Source organism: Oncorhynchus gorbuscha, linkage group LG21 (genome assembly GCF_021184085.1).
Source record: "Oncorhynchus gorbuscha isolate QuinsamMale2020 ecotype Even-year linkage group LG21, OgorEven_v1.0, whole genome shotgun sequence".
Lineage (NCBI taxonomy): Eukaryota > Metazoa > Chordata > Actinopteri > Salmoniformes > Salmonidae > Oncorhynchus > Oncorhynchus gorbuscha.
In genome coordinates, this window is record NC_060193.1 from 23,388,097 (window position 1) to 23,410,327 (window position 22,231).

Below are 22,231 nucleotides of genomic sequence, written 5' to 3' on the forward strand. Positions count from 1 at the left end.
AGCCCACCCATTTTTACCTACCTCATCCCCATACTGTTTTTATATATATACTTTTCTGCTCTTTTGCACATCAATATCTCTACCTGTACATGACCATCTGATCATTTATCACTCCAGTGTTAATCTGCAAAATTGTAATTATTCGCCGACCTCATGCCTTTTGCACACAATGTATATAGACTCCCCTTTTTTCTTCCTATTGTGTTATTGACTTGTTAATTGTTTACTCCATGTGTAACTCTGTGTTGTCTGCTCACGCTGCTATGCTTTATCTTGGCCAGGTCGCAGTTGCAAATGAGAACTTGTTCTCAACTAGCCTACCTGGTTAAATAAAGATTAAATAAAATAAAAAAAGTGAGAATCACAATACATATAGAATCGTCAGAATCGTATCGTATCAGCACCTAAGTATCGTGATATTCTAATCGTGAGGTCCCTGGTAATTTCCAGCCCTACTCTGAACTAGCTATTTATATTTTACATTTACATTTTTTTGTCATTTGGCAGACACTCTTATCCAGAGTGGATTACAGTTAGCTCATTCATCTTAAAATAGCTACAGTGGGGCAAAAAGGTATTTGGTCAGCCACCAATTGTGCAAGTTCTCCCACTTAAAAAGATGAGAGAGGCCTGTAATTTTCATCATAGGTACACTTCAACTATGACAGAGAAAATGAGAGAAAAAATCCAGACAACCACATTGTAGGATTTTTTATGAATTTATTTGCAAATTATGGTGGAAAATAAGTATTTGGTCACCTACTAACAAGCAAGATTTCTGGCTCTCAGAGATATGTAACTTGTTCCTCTATCCTCCACTCGTTACCTGTATTAATGGCACCTGTTTGAACTCGTTATCAGTATAAAAGACACCTGTCCACAACCTCAAACAGTCACACTCCAAACTCCACTATGGCCAAGACCAAAGAGCTGTCAAAGGACACCAGAAACAAAATTGTAGACCTGCACCAGGCTGGGAAGACTGAATCTGCAATAGGTAAGCAGCTTGGTTTGATGAAATCAACTGTGGGAGCAATTAATAGGAAATGGAAGACATACAAGACCACTGATAATCTGCCTCGATCTGGGGCTCCATGCAAGATCTCACCCCGTGGGGTCAAAATGATCACAAGAACGGCGAGCAGAAATCCCAGAGCCACACGGGGGGACCTAGTGAATGACCTGCAGAGAGCTGGGACCAAAGTAACAAAGCCTACCATCAGTAACACACTACGCCGACAGGGACTCAAATCCGGAAGTGCCACACGTGTCCACCTGCTTAAGCCAGTACATGTCCAGGCCCGTCTGACATTTGAAAGAGAGCATTTGGATGATCCAGAAGAAGTTTGGGAGAATGTCATATGGTCAGATGAAACCAAAATAGAACTTTTGGGTAAAAACTCAACTCGTTGTGTTTGGAAGACAAAGAATGCTGAGTTGCATCCAAAGAACACCATACCTACTGTGAAGCATGGGGGTGGAAACATCATGCTTTGGGGCTGTTTTTCTGCACAGGGACCAGGACAACTGATCCGTGTAAAGGAAAATATGAATGGGGCCATGTATCGTGAGATTTTGAATGAAAACCTCCTTCCATCAGCAAGGGCATTGAAGATGAAATGTGGCTGGTTCTTTAAGCATGACAATGATCCCAAACACACCGCTCGGGCAACGAAGGAGTGGCTTCATATGAAGCATTTCAAGGTCCTGGAGTGGCCTAGCCAGTCTCAAGATCTCAACCCCATAAAAAAATATTTTGATGGAGTTGAAAGTCCGTGTTGCCCAACAACAGCCCCAAAACATCACTGCTCTAGAGGAGATCTGCATGGAGGAATGGGCCAAAATACCAGCAACAGTGTGTGAAAACCTTGTGAAGACTTACAGAAAACGTTTGACCCTTGTCATTGCCAACAAAGGGTATATAACAAAGTTTGAGAAACTTTTGTTATTGACCAAATACTTATTTTCCACCATAATTCGAAAATTAATTCATTAAAAATCCTACAATGTGATTTTCTGGATTTTTTTTCTCATTTTGTCTGTCATAGTTGAAGTGTACCTATGATGAAAATTACAGGCCTCTCATCTTTTTAAGTGGGAGAACTTGCACAATTGGTGTCTGACTAAATACTTTTTTGCCCCACTGTAGGTGAGATTCAAGAACTTGAAGATGAGTTGACAAGTTGAATCAGATGTTCTAGCTCTGGAATAAATCAATTACATGGAACGGGGACCAGACAAAATCTAAACCTAACATGGATGTCTAAGTTTTGGCCAAATCAAGGCCCGTGTGAATCAGACCAAATCTGAACCGAACATAGACGTCTATGAATGGTTCAGAATTGTTCTGAAGCAGACAAAAATCAACAACCGTGGACTAGATTCCCCCAAAACACGCCACTTTGATGCAGCTAGGACTTTTTTTGCAGGTTATCAGAATTAACATATATCAGGTTAGGATAATTAAGTTCATGTAAGGAAAAGGGTTAGGGATAGCAAAAATGTTGTTCTAACCTGCTACGAAGACGGCCGGTCCAGGCCAGGACCAAAAAAAGACGTCCAGAAGATGTTGGTGTAGGTACGGTTTATTGGGAAGTGGCCATCAACGAGTTAAAAACTGGAGGGGGTCTGGGGGAACTCACACATTTTGGAGGTGATTTCTTTCCAAACTCAGCCAACGTATTCAGCACTTTGAAAGTCACTTACAGGTACTGGCATCTTTTTACCCTTTGCTTGTTTATAACAATTTCAAAGACACTGGCTGTGTATTGTAGTCGTTGGTCACAGAGAGACAAATAGAATGTGTTCGAGCCAGTAGATAAATAATGAATGTTTTTTAAGTGCAACTTTAGAAACTATGGTTTTGGGAAACAGCTTGGAGATTTAACAATGTGCCTGTGAAGGTTCAAAGATGAACTTAGCCTTAAGATGCTTTTGGGAAACCGGGCCATGGGCTACAAATTATGTGAGACAAAACACATACATTTCTTTGAGTGCATATTACATTTTCGAAAGACAAGTTTTGCATGTGGAAACGTTATATAATTTTGTAGAATGACATTCCGGTGTAAAAACATAGAAACTAAAAACTATGTGAGAAGTAGGGGTTGGTCTGAAGCCGAAAAAGAACCCATGCTCTACCAAGTATTTCCAGTACACAGCTTTTACCTACTACAGTAGCTATGGCTATTATACTTCAAACAATGTGCATGCAGTTTGCTTAGGGTTCAATCCTTCTCAAACAGCCCAATACATACTCTACAGAGAAATAGTGGACTTTACAGTGTCCTGCTATTAAAATAATGTATGTGTGTATACAGTTGAAGTCGGAAGTTTACATGCACATAGGTTGGAGTCATTAAAACTCATTTTTCAACCACTCCACAAATGTCTTGTAAACAAACTATAGTTTTGGCAAGTCGGTTAGGACATCTATTTTGTGCATGACACAAATCATTTTTCCAACAATTGTTGACCGACAGATTTTTTCACTAATAATTTGCTGTATCACAATTCCAGTGGTCAGAAGTGCACATACACTAAGTTGACTGTGCCTTTAAACAGCTTGGAAAATCACAGAAATTATTTCATGGTTTTAGAAGCTTCTGGTTGGCTAATTGACATCATTTGAGTCAATTGGAGGTGTACCTGTGGATGTATTTCATGGCCTACCTTCAAAGTCACTGCCTCTTTGTTTGACAAAAAGAAATCAGCCAAGACCCAAGTTAAACAATTTAAAGGCAATGCTACCAAATACTAATTGAGTATATGTAAACTTCTTACCCACTGGGAATGTGATGAAAGAAATAAAAGCTGAAATAAACCATTCTCTCTACTATTACTCTGACATTTTACATTCTTAAAATAAAGTGGTGATCCTAAATGACATAAGACTAGGAATTTTGACTAGGATTAAATATCAGGAATTGTTAAAAACTGAGTTTAAATGATTTTGCTGAGGTGTATGTATGTAATGTTCCGACTTCAACTGTATATATAGAGATAGGGTGTTAATACTTTTAGATATACTTTAGGCCTATTGTAAATGTGTGGTATTGTAACTTCACAATATTTATTGCCAAAATAAATACAAATACACACAACTTTATGCTACATATTCATTTGACAGAGGTAGTGAACTGCCCATTTATCAGCACAGCAATTGATAAAGCAGGACTATGTCCGCAAAACAAGGGTTTCTGAGTTTGTGTCAATATTACACAGGTAACCTAACGGTTAAAGAAATCAGGAATGCAGACAGGCTTTAAGACCTCTAACACACCACCACATGTTGTTATGTTGGGCACCTACTGAAGCAAAAAATATGTTATGAAATATATGACCCCCCCAGGACCACTCTCCAACCATCCTCACGTACTGTGTGCCCCCTCAGATATTTTGGGGTGCATGATGCCCCTGCTGGCACAGGTCTATTTCAAGGGAAGATACCTCTCTCACAGCTGCCAGACTCTGTTTTGTGGGGCTCGTGAAATTGAAGATTGATTTTTGCTGTGTTTCCGCCGCTGCCGTGCACACCCTCGTAGCATATCAGCACACAGGAAACAGATTTATTTCAACCCTATTTGTGTCTCAAAGCAGGCACCCTGCGGGGTCCTGATAGTGCCTTGGAGGCCCCATTCATGCCCAATTATTAGTTATAAATCATAGACGGAGTCAGGACCCGATGGTTGGCCCTCTCACTGCCTGCTGATCACAGGGGTGCTACGATTAATCTTGAGCGACATTCCTTGTTGTCATGGCGCCCACCAGTCCCAGAGATAGGATCTGTTTTTGAAGAATTGATCAAACCTGTTGATTCAGTCAAGCCTTTTCCTCCAACCCCTCCCCTATCCTATCACCTCCCTGTTTCTGCAATCCAACTGGTGCCACTGTATGTACAGTGCCTCCACTGGCGAATGCTTACTGACCTTTCTCAAACAACAGCGAGTCATCAGTCAAATTAGAGAGCATCTATTGTCGACAGTAGAGCAGATGGTTGGGTTGTTTCGAAATGGACCTTTCAAGCATTTTCAAGCAAAAAGTAGCATTTTGGCTTGATTGATTTCCAAGAAGCAATTTGTATAAATGTATGTATGCATACGTATCAATAATTAAGTGTATTGTCAATCACTCACTGAAACATTGATTATATCTAGGGTTTCTTTTGAAGATGTGATGGGTTTTTTGTCCTGGTATTTCATGAGAATCTTGTGAATCTTTGACTGATTACGAGAACTATTGGGCCTTTGATGTTGCAAGAATAAGGTGTATTGCACTGAAATGTTCTGACAGCAGAGGCAATTCCATTGCCTCATTTTTAAAAGCGATACCCCCATTGACCGGCTGAAATAATGTGTCAACTGATATTATTATTATTTTTATACTTGAATACCAAGCCCTGATTTCTTCAAGCATGTCCCCAGTACAGCGGATGTGTATATGCAGTAGTGTTACGTATTAAATTACCATTTATCCTCAACGTCATCAATTCCAACTCTCGGCACTTCGACAGTAGCCATTCACAGTACTTTTAGCCTTCATTAACTCTGCAATCATATGCTCCAGCCAAATCTATTGGCAATGGTGCAAAAACCCTACTTTATCTCTACTGAAAAGAAAGGGGGAACGCATCATACAAATATCCTGTTTATCAGAAGTAGAACAAATGTTGTTTCTCTGACCGCAAGTGAACCGCAGATTAATCTAGGAGACCTTGAGTATCAGTATATGCACACAATCTCGCAATGCTCCCGAGCCACAATCTCTGACCTTTTGATTTTAATTAAGCAGCCGCTAAAATTAAAGCATCTCGGTGCCCCCCTTCTCCGTAAGTACCCCACTCTGCCTTGCTCAATAAACTTTTTTTCCCAGTGAAATAGATGGGAGATAATCCACATCGGAGCAGTGATTTAATATTGCCGTGGGAAGTTTTTAGCATGGCGGAATTAGGAGGCGTAAGTGCAGGCACATATGCCTGCCAAATGTAATCTGCTCATAATAAATTATTTGCCCTTTACACTGTACAAAGCAATGAACACAAGTATTGGATTTAGTTGGAACTCAATTCTCACTGCTGAGGTTCAGTACGATTCACAATGTGTTTTGTTGGTTTTGATTGAGAAGTCGTGTAAGTTCCCATGTATTCATTGAGTCATGAGACAACATTTCATTCTACCTAACCATGTTTCATATTCCCATTTGAACAACAGAGGTTGAATTATTTGTAATCGAATGTGTCTTGTCTTATGTGTTGCAGCTCTTGAATCATTGGGACAGTTGCTTGGGTGCTGAAAGGTAGGCTTTTGTGTTTTGTCACGTTTGTGTGGAAGTGATCTCAGATGCAATTTGTGGATACACATCATGATGGTCCATAAGTTACACTGATTCTGTCAGAAACATCAACCTTTGGTTGATATTAAATTCATTAGAAGGACTCTTAGAGACGGACAAAAATGGTGTGAGTGAGTGAGTGAGTGAGTGAGTGAGTGAGTGAGTGAGTGAGTGAGTGAGTGAGTGAGTGAGTGAGTGAGTGAGTGAGTGAGTGAGTAGTGGGGGTGTGCTGGGGGCTGTGTGTGTGTGTGTGTGTGTGTGTGTGTGTGTGTGTGTGTGTGTGTGTGTGTGTGTGTGTGTGTGTGTGTGTGTGTGTGTGTGTGTGTGTGTGTGTGTGTGTGTGTGTGTGTGTGTGTGTGTGTGTGTGTGTGTGTGTGTGTGTGACATCACATGCTGTGCTCCAGTGAAAGTCCCACTATAGCATGTTGGTTGGACACATTTTCAACCACCATCATATCACAGCAGTTATGTTATTTATTTTTTTACAATAGAGGCATATTGTGACATTTTACAGTAGCTGTATTTATTTCCTCACTTGAATTGTCTGTGGACTGCATTTGTGCTGGCACAGGCATAATGGAAATCTTAGAGGGTAGAGAGAGAGAGAAAGAAACAGAAAAATAGAGAGAAAGCCCACTGCTCTTTTTTCAATTCTGTTTAATTGTCATTGTGCAAGAGATCAGCATGCCGCTTTAGCAGTCGCTGAGTTCTGCCCAGCCAATAAGAACTTGCGCTCAGCCGCGTCTGACAGTGATAAATGGCGCTGCGGCCGTCTCCCTCTCCCATCGTCCCTGTTAGTAGCTGAGCAATGCATTGTGGGAATGCGCAGAGACTGGCACTGCTGCGGAATGGGCCTTCAGGCCTTTCATTAATAACATGGATGCACTTAATGACACGTGTGTGAAGGTGCTTTTGTTTGTGTGTATGTGTGTATTAACTTCACACAAATTGAGGGAACCTGTGGCCATAAGTATTGGGCCTTTGTATGTGCCAGTTCATTTTTGACTAGAGCTACACCGCAATATTGCGTTGTTTGGTTTAGGATGGTGAATTTGATGTTTTTGTCATGAAAACCCTCTTTAAATATGACTTTCTGTCAGTCAGACAATCCATGTATTATTGTTTTTTTGCTGATGTTGAACGGAAGTCAAACAAACACCTTACTGTGGTGATTAACCCACTGAGCTGAGGAGTCCATTGAACCTCTGTGAAAGATTCAACAGTAAACATTAGAACCGGTGCTTTAGTGAAAATTAAAGTTATTAGCCGCAGAAAAGTGTTGCCATTTTACTGTTGAATATCAGACCATAGTCTGATATTTTATTGATCTTACAGAATTCTCTCTTCAAAATTATATCCAAGATGAATCTTATTTTAGGATATTAAGACACTTCAGCTAGATGGATAAGGGAAAAAGTTCTGTACATATAAGTTCTATTACGTAGAATAACAAGTCTTTACATCAAGGTTCACTTAAGATAAATTATTTTACATTTTAGCAGACACTCTTATCCAGAGCGACTTACAGTAAGTAGTGAGTGCAGACATTTTCATACTTTTAAGTACAGGTCCCCCAATGGGAATCAAGCATTGCAAGCGTCATGCTCTACCAACTGAACCACACAGAACCTAAAGTGTTTATAAGCATTAAAATTGTTACTCTTTGCAAAATGTTCATTTGTGTCATTTTACTGAAAAGAAGCATATATCTCGGGAAACTGTATAGGCTAAGTAAGGTATTGAACTCCCTTAACCTATTTACAGATTCATTCAGAAGTGTAAATACACGTAGGTTGGGTTCATTAAAACTCATTTTTCAATCACTCCACAAGTTTCTTGTGAACAAACTATAGTTTTGACAAGTTATTAGGACATCTACTTTGTGCATGACACAAGGCATTTTTTCCAACAATTGTCACTTATAATTCACTGTATCGCAATTCCAGTGGGTCAGAAGTTTACACACACTAAGTTGACTGTGCCTTTTAACAGCTTGGAAAATTCCAGAAATGATTTCATGGCTTTAGAAGCTTCTGATAGGCTAATTGACATCATTTGAGTCAATTGGAGGTGTACCTGTGGATGTATTTCAAAGCCTACCTTCAAACCCAGTGCCTCTTTGCTTGACATCATGGGAAAATCAAAACAAATCAGCCAAGACCTCAGTAAGAAATTTACATTTTGGAGAAATCTCCTCTGGTCTGACGAAACAGAAATATAATTGTTTGGCCATAATGACCATCGTTATGTTTGAAGGAAAAAAGGGGAGGCTTGCAAGCCGAAGAACACCATCCCTACCGTGAAGCACGGGGGTGGCAGCATCATGTTGTGTTTTTTGTTTTGCTGCTGGAGGGACTGGTGCACTTCACAAAATAGATGGCATCATGTGGAAGGAAAATGATGTGGATATATTGAAGCAGCATCTCAAGACATCAGTGAGGAGGTTAAAGCTTGGTCGCAAATGGGTCTTCCAAATGAACAATGACCCGAAGCACACTTCCAAAGGACAACAAAGTCAAGGTATTGGAGTGGCCATCACAAAGCCCTGAGAAAAAGCCCATTACAAAGCCCATAGAAAATTTGTGGGCAGAACTGAAAAGCTGTATGCGAGCAAGGAGGCCAACAAACCTGGTCAGTTACACCAGCTCTGTCAGGTGGAATGGGCCAAAATTCACCTAACTTATTGTGGGAAGCTTGTGGAAGGCTACCCAAAACGTTTGACCCAAAGTTTAACAATTTAAAGGCAATGCTACAAATACTAATTGAGTGTATGTAAACTTCTTACCCACTGGAAATGTGATGAAAGTAATACAAGCTGAAATAAATCATTCTCTCTACTATTATTCTGACATTTCACATTCTTAAAAGAAAGTGGTGATCCTAACTGACCTAAGACAGGGAATCATTACTCTGATTAAATGTCAGGAATTGTGAAAAACTGAGTTGAAATGTATTTGGCTAAGGTGTATGACTGTAAGTCGCTTTGGATAAAAGTGTCTGCTAAATGGCATATATTATTATTATATTATTATTATTATGTAAACTTCGGCTTCAACTGTATATTCTTCCTCTTTATGGTACTATCCTGTTGTAGTGAGAAGAAACAGGCTGAGGTAGTCGAGGCATAATTAGTAATCTGCCGTGGACACGTCAGCTCATGTTAGTGTTTCACTTTTAATTCCTTTTGTCTGTTCTCCACCGCTAGCCTTTCCCCTTGTTTCGTGCAGCAGTGTGTGTGTGTGTGTGTGTGTGTGTGTGTGTGTGTGTGTGTGTGTGTGTGTGTGTGTGTGTGTGTGTGTGTGTGTGTGTGTGTGTGTGTGTGTGTGTGTGTGTGTGTGTGTGTGTGTGTGTGTGTGTGTGTGTGTGTGTGTGTGTGTGTGTGTGTGTGTGCGTGCGTGCGTGCGTGTGTGAGAGAGGTTCCTCTCTGCACCTGTTTACCATTCCCTTTTCTGCTTTGGCCTCCTGCTTTTTGTCTTTCCTCTATTTTGGATATGTAAAATGGAGGAAATGTTGATTTCAGGTTGGAGACTCATTCATCGCAGTAATGTGTGGACCAGACGGCAGGCTAGTCAGGCGGGCATGTATGTATGACAGAGTTGGTGTAGCTGTGTCAGTCTGTATTGTGAATATAAGACTCTTGATAAATACTGTATGTGCCTGTTTGTGTGATATAAACTTGCGTATGGGAGCTTGTGTATCATGTGTGTCTTGGGAGTAATGTGTGTATGTGTATGCAAATACTGTGTGTGTGTGTGTGTGTGTGTGTGTGTGTGTGTGTGTGTGTGTGTGTGTGTGTGTGTGTGTGTGTGTGTGTGTGTGTGTGTGTGTGTGTGTGTGTGTGTGTGTGTGTGTGTGTGTGTGTGTGTGTGTGTGTGTGTGTGTGTGTGTGTGTAGATGTGCGTCTCAGGCAGGGGCGATGTGTTACGAAGGCAGATGAAAGGTGCTTTGAGGGAAACCCATAACACTTCCCCACCTCGCTCTCTCTCTCTCTATCTCTCTCTGTCCATCCTCTCCCAGTCCACCTCTCTCTGTCCATCTCTCTCCCCCTCACTCCCTCCCTCCCCCTCTCTCTCCATTCACTCTCTCTCTGTCCATCCTCTCCCAGTCGACATCTCTCTCTGTCTATCTCTCTCCCCATCACTCCCTCCTCACCTTCTCTCCATTCTCTCTCTCTCTGTCCATCCTCTCCCCATCCACATCTCTCTCTCTCTCCCTCACTCTCTCTCTCTCTCTCTCTCTCTCTCTCTCTCTCTCTCTCTCTCTCTCTCTCTCTCCCCTCTCTTTCTCTCTATCACTCTATGGCTCGCCTCAGTGCCAGTGTTGGCTGAACTCTCAGTTTCCCCAGATGCGCGGTTGGCAGGGCTGTACTGTAGGACGACACATCGGGCATGTGAATTAGTCTGGAAGAGGGAGGGGAGACATCCCTGGAAATCAGGGATTGCTCTGCCCATGGATTAAAGGCTACATTAGGTACATGGGACACATCAGTCAGTGTATAATGCAATATCACACACCATATGGGTTGTTATTGAGTTATTACATACTTATTCATGTGTTATTACATGCTTATTGATGTGTAATAACATATTAATAAACACTTTGAGTTGTTATTAGCTCAGGTATGTCTTTAAAAATGGGTCTCGTATTAATAGTATATTGTGTCTTGGATGATTGAATGGTAATATAACTTGCAAAGTTTAATAGTTTTGTAGCCATTCATTTTAATTTGTGTTAGTTTCTGTATTTATTTCATCTTTATCAATCGAGTGAAGCATCTTTGTGATCAAGTCAATGATAACAGCCTTTGTAAAGGGTACCTAATTGTAAAGTTTTACCAAATCCACGGTGGCAAGATACCATTCCTTTTCTGTTGGTTCTCTTCTGTCACACTACTCTACTCTGAGATGGAGGCACATCTTCGTCCAACTGAGCAGTGGGGTTCAGGTGTGACGTGCAGTATGGGTTGCTGCCGGCGGCCATTTTAGCTAATACTATCTCAGCTGTAACACATGGCTGACGGATGATAGCTGTTGTTCCTTTTTCGGTTTGTCACGCTATGTCGGCCCAATAGAGGAGAGACACGGGGCTATGGACACATATTGCACTGTGTATGGTGTTGCTGTGTTGTAATGTTGTATTTCAATCCACTTCTGCACAAATGTAATGTGAACATTGTTATAGAAAAGGCTTATGCCCATACTGCTGCACCGACATGGGTTGTGTAACAGCATTGAGAGAAGCACACTTGTGAAATTACATAACTCAGTTTCTGGGTTAGGGTTTCTATGTATTAGCAGTTGTGGGCCCATTACAGTCCTCGGCAACAGACACAGCAATGTCCTCATCTCTCTTAGGGTGTGTACGTTAGGTCACTTCATTATGCTGTCTAGCCCCTATCATTGCTGTTCACTCACACTCATAGATACACAGAAATAAACCGAGAGAGAAAGAGAAAGAGAGAGACATACAGATAAATAGTTTGTGTAAATATAACTATATAAAACTGTGTACTCTGTATAAATGACAGTGTCTGAGATGAACTATCATTTGGGTCATGGTCATTAACAAACGAACTTGAAAAACAAATCAGTTTGTGCATTTTTATTTGACTATTGTCTCCATTCCAGTCTTGACTCTTACTCGTCCTTTCAAAACTACTCCTCTCAATGGTCCCAAAGCTATTTACCAAATCAATGAAGCATGAATTAATTCACCTTTTGAACATTGAATACACTCTTCCTCCATGTTAGACGCTGCGTTTTCATCCCAAATGGCACCCTATTTCCTATAGGGCACTTATTTTGACCAGTCAAAAGTAGGGCACTATGTAGGGAATAAGCTCTCATTTAGGACACGGTCTGCATATCTCAAATGTGCCCGACTCCCTCAAACCAGAGCAGAATTGTCTGATTGTAATTCACTGGCCATTGTTTGGAGTGGTTGGGTGGCTTGTTTGCTATTGATTTATACTTTACTGTGCAAAAATCAGAGCAATTGTTTCGAAGTATGCAGGGAAATCAATACCCCTAGCTGAGGGCTGGTCTTTACTGCATGCCTCTCAATGGCTCCAATTTATGTTTTAATTATGATGATCTACTCAGAAGTTTGAAGTTCGTCATGGGTTCTCCGACTTTACCTCGTAATTAGCCTTAACATGGCTGGGTGTTACGTGTTGTATTTCATGTTGTCACGAACTGCATGTGGATTCGTTTTGATTTATTGGCACTAATCACACCTCTGTAAGTCTCAAGAGTAGCGTCTTGTTTATAGAATGGTTTATGATTGGAGAGGATTTATGCTAGACTGTTAATTTGTAATGAAATACTGTTAGGATCAGTGAAGTCTCATTCTTGGAAGAGTGTCTGCTCCGGTCTCATATTCATACTTTGAAACACTTTCTGAATAAGGGCCCTGATTGTGGGTTGGACAACAGTGGAAGCAACCTTCGTCCAAATGAATTTGAGGAAAGAGTTTGACTGTCAGTGCTTAACAAGTAAGAGGGATTGATACCGCAATGGGATGGCCTCATCCAACATCCAACTCTGTTCACGTGGACGACTCTTTATGGTCCACCTGTCAATCATCAAAGGAGCATATCAACATAGTAGGAAAACAACAACCATATAACTGTCATCTCCATCTCCACCTCCATCTCATTGGACAAGGTGGCTCCTAGACAGATTGTATGCCACCTCTATCTTTATTCGAGATAGCTCATGCCATTAGGAGTGATTGCCCAACTCACTACTCTGCTGCTGATGTGGCTGCTGCTGGTTGAGCTTAAGGCAGTAAATTCTATTGAGTCGTATAATTAAGATATATCAATAAAACTGCAGTAACTCTTACTCCTGCTTCTCACGGTGGTGTGTGTGTGTGTGTGTGTGTGTGTGTGTGTGTGTGTGTGTGTGTGTGTGTGTGTGTGTGTGTGTGTGTGTGTGTGTGTGTGTGTGTGTGTGTGTGTGTGTGTGTGTGTGTGTGTGTGTGTGTGTGTGTGTGTGTGTGTGTGTGTGTGTGTGTGTGTGTGTGTGTGTGTGTGTGAATGGTGGTGGTTTGGTGGATGGTTCGGTGTGTGTGTATTTGAAGGTAGCAGGTACTCTTCATGGTGTCCAGCAAAAATTAAGGTAGTAATACATCATAATACAATATTTAGACATTAAAATCCATTTTACAACAGATTTCACAGATTTCACAATACATTAAGTGTGTGTGTCCTCTGGCCACTACTCTACTGCAACACACAATGCAGGTATATGTGTGTGTATAGTGTGTATGTTATTTGTGTTTCTACCTGTGTGTGTGTGACGCTTCACAGTCCTCGCTGTTCCATAAGAAGTATTTGTATCTGTTTTTTAAATCTGATTTTACTGCTTGTGTGAGTTACTTGATGTGGAATAGAGTTCCATGTAGCCATGGCTCTATGTAGTACCGTGCACCTCCCATAGTCTGTTCTGGACTTGGGGACTGTGAAGAGACCTCTGGTGGCAAGTTGTGTGGGGTATGCATGAGTGTCTGAGCTGTGTGCTAGTAGTTTAAACAGACAGCTCGGTGCATTCAACATGTCAATACCTCTCACAAATACAAGTAGAGATGAACTCAATATCTTCTCTACTTTGAGGAAGGAGAGATTGACATGCATATTATTAATGTTTGCTGTACGTGTACATTTAATGGTCAGCCGTGCTGCCATGTTCTGGGCCAGTTGTACATTTCCCATGTCCCTCTTTGTGGCACCTGACCCTGCGACTGGGCAGTCGTCTAGGTGCGACAAAACTATGGCCTGTAGGACCTGCATTGTTGATATTGTCGTTAAGGAAGAGCAGCGCTTTATTATGGACAGACCTCTTCCCATCTTAGCTACTGTTTACAATCCAGGGTTACTCCAAGCAGTTTAGTCTCCTCAACTTGCTCAAATTCAAAATTATTAATTACAATATTTAGTTGAGGTTTAGGGTTTAGTGAATGATTTGTCCAAAATACAATGCTTTTAGTTTTTTAAATAATTAGGACTAACTTATTTCTGGCCACCCATTCTGAAACTGATTGCAGCTCTTTGTTAAGTGTTGTTGTGATTTCACTCGCTAAAGTAGCTGACGTGTGTAGTGTTGAGTCATCTACATAGACACACAGGCTTTACTCAGAGCTTGTGGCAGGTCATTAGTAAAGATTGAAAAAAGTAAGGGGCCTAGACAACTGCCCTTCAAAATGTCTGATTCTTCTTGGATTATGTTGTAGAGGCCATTAAGTAACACCTTCTGTGTTCTGTTAGACAGGTAACTCTCAATCCACAATATAGCAAGGGGTGTAAAGCCATAACATATACGTTTTTCCAGCAGCATAAAATGATCAATAATGTCAAAAGCCGCACCGAAGTCTAACAAAACCGCTCTCACAATCTTTTTATTATCAATTTCTCTCAGCCAATCATCTGCAATTTGTGTCAGAGCTGTTTATGTTGAATGCCCTTCCCTGTATCTGATCAAACGCCATTTTTTCAAAAAGTTTACTAAGGGTTGGTAACAGGCTGATTGGTAAGCTATTTGAGCCAATAAATGGTGCTTTACTATTCTTGGGGAGCGGAATGACTTTTGCTTCCCTCCAGGCCTGAATGCACATACTTTTTTTGTAGCTTAGATTCAAGAGATGGCAAATAGTAGTGGCAATATTGTCCGCTGTCATCCTCCGTAATTGTCCATCCAAGTTGTCAGATCCAGGTGTCTTGTCATTGTTGATAGACAACAACAAAAAAATCACCTCTTCCACACTCACTTTACAGAATTCCAAATTACAATGCTTGTCTTTCATAATTTGGTCAGTTAAACTTGAATGTATAGGTTTGGCGTTTGTTGCTGGCTAGGGATGCACCGATATGACATTTTTGACTGACACCGATATCCGATATATTCCTTGACAAAAACTTGATACCGATAACCAATATAAAAAATTGTTGCAGCTTTTTAATCATTCTAGTACAGTTAAATAGTGGAATCACACACACACAGACACACACACACACACACACACATACACACACACACACACACACATACACTGACCGAAAAATTATTTAGTTGGCATTTACGTATGTCCCCATTACCAGTAAAACATAATCAAAACATATTTATTTCACTTACTTGCTGTGCTGTTTTGTATTCAATTCAACCAGGATTTCATTATACATGTCAAGCAGTGAAGTTTCAGCTCTGTCGGTCCGTGGCCTCTCTTCCTCGATGCCCACTGTCACTGTGTCCATTTCCATCCTGTCCAGCTGTGTATGTAACATTTCACGTAAACCCTGTTTCCTGTTTGCATTGAAGTAGCGGTCCTTGTACATAGCATCGAGCATGGTGGTGGCACAGTAAAGAGGCTCAGAGAGAATGGCGCTGAATTGCTTGTTCACAGCGTCTAGTAGAGTACTTTTCCAAGTTAACCCCACGGTCTGTGTCAGCAGTTTTGTTGAGCAGGTGTTTCAATGCCATAAGAGAGGGTATCACATCTTTTGCAGACGTATTTGATTAGCTTATTTCTCGAGTCAGTTGTTCGAATGGAGATAGGAGTGTGTTTTTGTTTCCAAGTTTCAAACATGTTCCCAAATGCCATTGAAATGGCAGCAGCAGTATGAGAACCAGCACATTCTTGAGCATGCAATACGGCTATACTCAGTGCGAAATCCTCGTCCACCCACTGTGCTGTCAGACTCAGCATGCTCATGGAGCTGACATTGTTGGTCCAAATGTCAGCCGTGAAGCTAATAGCAGTGACGCCATAGCAAGTAGCTCATGGATGTGCTTTTCAACAGTACAGTGTAACTCCGTTAGGGCAACATCTGAATAATAGAGCCTACTCGGTAGTGTGTACCGGGGCTCGAGGTGCTCAACCAGTCGGCGAAAGCTAACACCATCGACAGAGAACAGTTGATTGTCAAGGGCAATGAATTCCATCATCTTGGCGTTAATGGATTTCACCTTTGAGGTGTCTCGCTGAAATCTTCTTACTCTTTCAAATGACTGGTTGACTTGTTGACTGCTCGATCCACACCACAGACATTGTGGGCTAGGTTAGGAATGCTGTGTTGCACGTGTAGCGCTATATTTTTTGTGGCGTCATTACATTATCTTCCTATGTTATATAGGTATGCACGTCAGCTTTGACATCGGTTTTGCACATCAGTGTTAATCTCGACATCGGCTGATAACATTGCTGGCATTTGTAGTTAATATCAGCCAATTCCGATATGCATACCGATATATCGTGCCTCCCTATTGCTTGCATGTCATGCCTAATCTTGCCAGTGAAAAAATAATGAAAGTGGTTGGCAATTGTCGTGGAAATTCTTACACAGGGACACTCAAAGTCAATCTTAAATGAATCCTTGTTTATTGTCAGCGTGCTCGAGAGGTTCCAACCAACTCAATGAACCATAGTACACATGTCAATCGGGAGCTCTCCCTGGGCAGACCCAGCAGTTGTCTTATATACGGCTATACACAGATCAGTTATATTTGCATGATTTAGCTAAATGAATTAATCATTACCGTTTTGTTTCATCCATGTGACAGACCAATCCTGGTTCATAACATGTGACAGGCCAACACCTCACAAGGCTTCTTTCTCTCTAAGCTGAGACCTTGAAACTGAGATATCTATCGTTCGTTCTCAAAACAAGGCCTGGGCGTACTGATGAATTGAGGATTTGTACAGTCAGCCACATGCATGAACACAACAATTGGTTTATAGAACAGCACATGGATAGAACAGAGACATTAGTTATAAGAAAAGCACTAGCATAAACATTTTCCTCCCACAATATCAGTGGGTTTTGTGATGAATCTGATTCAATGAATGATGGCACTCAGTTTTCAGTCCCTTTGCTATGAAACTCAAATTTGAGCTCAGGTGCTGTAAGGGTTTTCTTCTGGTGAAAGAGAGGCAGACCAAAATGCAGAGTGGTGGTTATTCATGTTTAATTTATAAAGACGACTATACATGAACAGACTACACAAAACAAGAAAAGTGAAAACCTAAACAGTCCTATCTGGTGCAAACACAGAGACAGGAACAATCACCCACAAAACCCAACACAAAACAGGCTACCTAAATATGGTTCCCAATCAGAGACAATGACTAACACCTGCCTCGGATTGAGAACCATATCAGGCCAAACATAGAAATAGACAAACCAGACACACAACATAGAATGCCCACCCAGCTCACGTCCTGACCAACACTAAAACAAGGAAAACACATACGAACGATGGACAGAACGTGACAGGTGCATCCTGTTTCTATTGCTCATCCTTGAGATGTTTCTACAACATGATTGCAGCCCACATGATAAATTCAATTCATTGGATATGATTTGGAATGGCGCACACCTGTCTATATAAGGTCCCACAGTTGACAGTGCATGTCAGAGCAAAAACCAAGTCATGAGGTCGAAGCAATTGTCCGTAGAGCTCTGAGACAGGATTGTGTCGAAGATCTGGGGAAGGGTACCAAAACATTTCTCCAGCATTGACGGTCAAAGTTCTATCAACAGAGCTACAATAATCTTTCAGCCAGAAGTAATACCGGTAGCCTGCTGAATCTCCCACAATGGTACCGGGCCTGAAATCATTTGCCGCTGTTTGGAAATGTTCAGAGCTAAAATCAGTGCTTTAAAATCAGTTTTCAGCAGTTCTGAGCTAGCCCTCCTAATGTCCTTTGACCTCACGTGGACTACAACAATGTCAGCCCCCGGCATCTGTCATAGAATGGTAGGAAGCAGCCTTGCAATGTTCTGTACTTGTGCTCCAGGATAGCACAGGGTTTTTGCCCCCGGAACTGAGAGGTCTCTCGTCCTGTGTGTGTGTGTGTGTGTGTGTGTGTGTGTGTGTGTGTGTGTGTGTGTGTGTGTGTGTGTGTGTGTGTGTGTGTGTGTGTGTGTGTGTGTGTGTGTGTGTGTGTGTGTGTGTGTGTGTGTGTGTGTGTGTGTGTGTGTGTGTGTGTGTGTGTGTGTGTGTGTGTGAACCTCTCACACAAAGTATACACTATACACATAGCCTGTGAAGTAACTACAGAGTCATATTGGAGTCGTGTCAATGGGCCTCTTGTGAAATCTGCAATGTTCCTTTAACAACAATGTTCTGTTAATTTGTCATTGGCGAGAATGTAGTTTGTGATTTTTTTATTGAGTAGTGTGCCTATAAAGTCATGTTAATCAATGTCTTATACAGTATACCTAGTAAATGAGTGCTGTAGTTATAGATAATAACATAAGATAATACAATTCGCTGTATTAGGCTGTAATTGTTCAAATGTGGTATATGACAATTAGCGAAAGAAATAGTAGTCTTCACACATTGCAGTAAAGCATTTGAGTTTGTGCCCAGAAACATTTCAAACATGCACTTTCACAGAACTCTCCCAAGTGATTCTGTTTTACTCCATGTACCTTCAAATACCAGCTTGGATATAACAGAGCCCCATTATGAGCTGCTTGTCCAGCCTCTAAAACTTCCCAGCTGTATCTTTGTACAGTGCAGGAAGAATTCTACAGTATCTGTCAAACAACAGCTGGCACCGGCAATGTGGTTCGGAGGCTACGGACGAGTGAATCATCTAAATCAAGACACTGACAGGACTTTAGCAAGCTGTGTTTCATAAGAGTCTGTCTCTTGTCTTTTATATGGAGAAATGAATAAAGGATCATGTTATTATGTCTCCCATTTGGCTGGTAGAGGTGTCCTCCCTGTGGTGGCGAACACATTGGGAAGTTTGAAGGATGGTTTAATGGAAAAAGACAAACTGTTGGAATAGATGTATTCTCCAAAGCAGTTCAGTTATCATAGACTTTTAAAGAATGAATAGCGACAGCTACCAAGGAAATGCATTGCATGTAATGCATTCAGGATATAAGCTGTCAAAGACCTTATGAGTAGTTACACTATTATACCACACCTGTTTTGTATTGTATCTTGAATACATGTACAGCCATAATTCATTATAAAGGTTGCTTGACGTGTCATGAAGGCTTATAGGTCTTTCTAGAACACACTACGTATTTTTTTACACGAGGGCGGCTCAAAGAATCAATCAACAAGTCTGGCAATCGACATTATCAATCAATCACTCAAGCCGGCCCAGTTCAATTCCAACCGAACACACCCCTCCTTTTCTCTGTCTCCCTTATCCCCTTTGAAAAAGCTAGCCAGAGTGATTAACGATCACTATAGCGAGGAGACTGACCCTTCTCCCCTTCCTTCCTGCTTCGGACCTTCTCATATCCTAAAGCCCAGCACTGGGGGCGGAGCTTATCAGCTACAGGGGATCAGGCAATCTCCTCCACTTCAAACCGGGAGTCCATTGTGCCCGACCGCTGTCTGGATAATCTGTGTGGCTAGCTGACAGATCTGCCGTGGACACACATACACACACGCTTGCACACACACACCCTCACACACACACCCTCACCAACACACACAAGCACACACACACACACAGACATACAGGTTCACACGTTCACACACACACACACACACACACACACACACACACACACACACACACACACACACACACACACACACACACACACACACACACACACACACACACACACACACACACACACACACACACACACACACACACACACACACACAGATCTGATGGGGTCAAGCACAATAACGGGATCACAGGGAGAGATGGAGGTCCTGGTCTGGGGCTTGTTAAAGAAAAGGAGAGAGGGGATGGAGAGGATAGAAGCAGAGTGGATGAAAGAGAGAAGGGACTGGTATTAGGTGTGATTGAGCGCTTGTCAGGTGGTTTTGGCGAAACGGAGCTGAGCCGGCGATTAAGATGAGGGAGGAGATTGTGTGTCAGTACACACACGCATACACACTCACCAGTGGTGGTTGGTGTAGTTTAAGATGAGGAAGGACGATAAACATTTTTATGAGCATGGCCTTATTTCTATTACAGCATATTCCATTCACCCAGCTCAATGTAACATCGATAGGTTTAAGCTACTACATTATACTCAAATGTTCCCTATACAGATCATGAGGTTGCAACAACCTAGCCTACGGATGACATTTTACAACGTAGTTGCACAGGTTGAGATAAGAAAAATGTAGTCAAGGTGACAAAGTGACATATTCAATACCACCTTGCACACTCTTGCCTGCATCTATCTGATCTAGGGTGTAATCATTAGTCCAACAGTTGCAAATTGGACAAAATCAGGTATGTTCATCCCTGTTTCATTCTGTTTGCTTCCATTTAAGAAATGTTTTTCAACAGAATCGGCGGAATGAATACACCCCTGATCACACGCAAACACAGTTCACTTTCACAGCAGCCACATACAAACAGTATGAACATTTTGCTCATTGTATAATTCCTTCTCGCATCTATATGCTCCCCTCCTCTCACCTTTTCCCTTCCCTTGTGCACTTCAGTGCACAACACATCAGCTGTCTGTGACCAGACAAAAAAATACTTTCCAAGCCAAACCTTTATATCATAACCGCTAACTGCAAAACACAGCTTATGTCGTTGTCATCATATTGGCTAACAACATTAGTAACGTCAAATTCAACATAGCTACTAGAACTAATGCAGGGGTATGACAAAACATTTATTTTTACTGCTCTAATTACGTTGGTACCCAGTTTATAATAGCATTAAGACACCTCGGGGGTTTGTGGTACATGGCCAATATACCACCGAAAAGGGCTGTATCCAGGCACTCCGCGTTGTGTCTTGTATTAGAACAGCCCTTAGCTGTGGTATATTAGCCATATACCACACCCCACGTGCCTTATTGCTTAAGTATACCCGCTACAATCATGCAGTACAGAGTACAGTCAGCAAGAAGTTTAGCAGTTACACCGGCAGGCAATCGTTTAATAAAACCAAAGTTTACATTGCCATGAAAGAGTTGCCATGTTGGATAGCCATAGCCAGCTAGTTAAATTAGCATGTCTTTATCTGAGCCGGAAGTTTGAGGAGGCTAAACTAGCTCGCTGCATTCACTAGCTAAGTAAGTGAAAAAAAATACAAGGAAATATAGCTATCTCTCTCTCTCTCTTGTTTCTCCTTAATTTTTGAAAAATGTATTTGTTCAAAACATTTCAGCTGTTCTCTTTCTCTCTCTTTGTGTCAACTACTCACCACATTTTATGCACTGCAGTATTAGCTAGCTTTAAATGATGCTTTCAGTACTAGATTCATTCTCTGATCCTTTGATTGGGTGGCCAACATGTCAGTTCATGCTGCAAGAGCTGTGATAGGTTGGAAGACTTCCTCCAGAAGTTGTCATAATTACTGTGTAAGTCTATGGAAGGGAGTGAGAACCATGAGCCTCCTAGGTTTTGTACTGAAGGCAAGGTACCCAGAGGAGGATGGAAACTAGCTGTCCTCCGAATACACCATGGTGCTACCCTACAGAGTGCTGCTGAGGAGAGTGTAGACCTCTATAGCAAAAGAGTGTGTTTTAATAAATGATTTGGTGACGTGAATATTTTTTGTATAGTTTTATCTAAAAATGGTTTGAAATTCAATGAGGAGGATGGTCCTCCACTTCTTCCTCTGAGGAGAATCCACTGACACACACTCTCTCTCTCTTTCTCACAGTACACACACAACACACACACACACACACACAAATTCAACCGCAACAACCAAACACAATTACCTTCAACTATCTTATAAAGTTAATTAAATATACCATCAAATTAAATGTCCAATCAAACAGCCCTGCACATAGGTCAAGGTACAAGGGGAGACTGTGAGAACAACATAACAAACAACCTTCTATTCACTCCCTTTGTTGGGAGCGGACCTTGGTCCAAATACTATTCTAAATGTTTCAAATACTTTAAGCATTTGCTTTAATCTGCATAGTGTCAGATGGGTGGAA

The 22,231-nt window shown here is 41.4% G+C and overlaps 1 protein-coding gene across 36 annotated transcripts in view; it reads left to right on the forward strand.

The window, feature by feature from the left end:
• The window catches only part of LOC124008624 (receptor-type tyrosine-protein phosphatase delta-like), a 651,437-nt gene that overhangs the window by 382,537 nt on the left and 246,669 nt on the right, over positions 1 to 22,231 (forward strand). For all 36 annotated transcript variants that reach the window (XM_046320037.1, XM_046320036.1, XM_046320049.1 and 33 more), the window contains exon 9: positions 6,257 to 6,294. The gene's annotated coding sequence lies outside the window, so the exon portion shown is untranslated. The remainder of the gene's footprint in view (positions 1 to 6,256; positions 6,295 to 22,231) is intronic.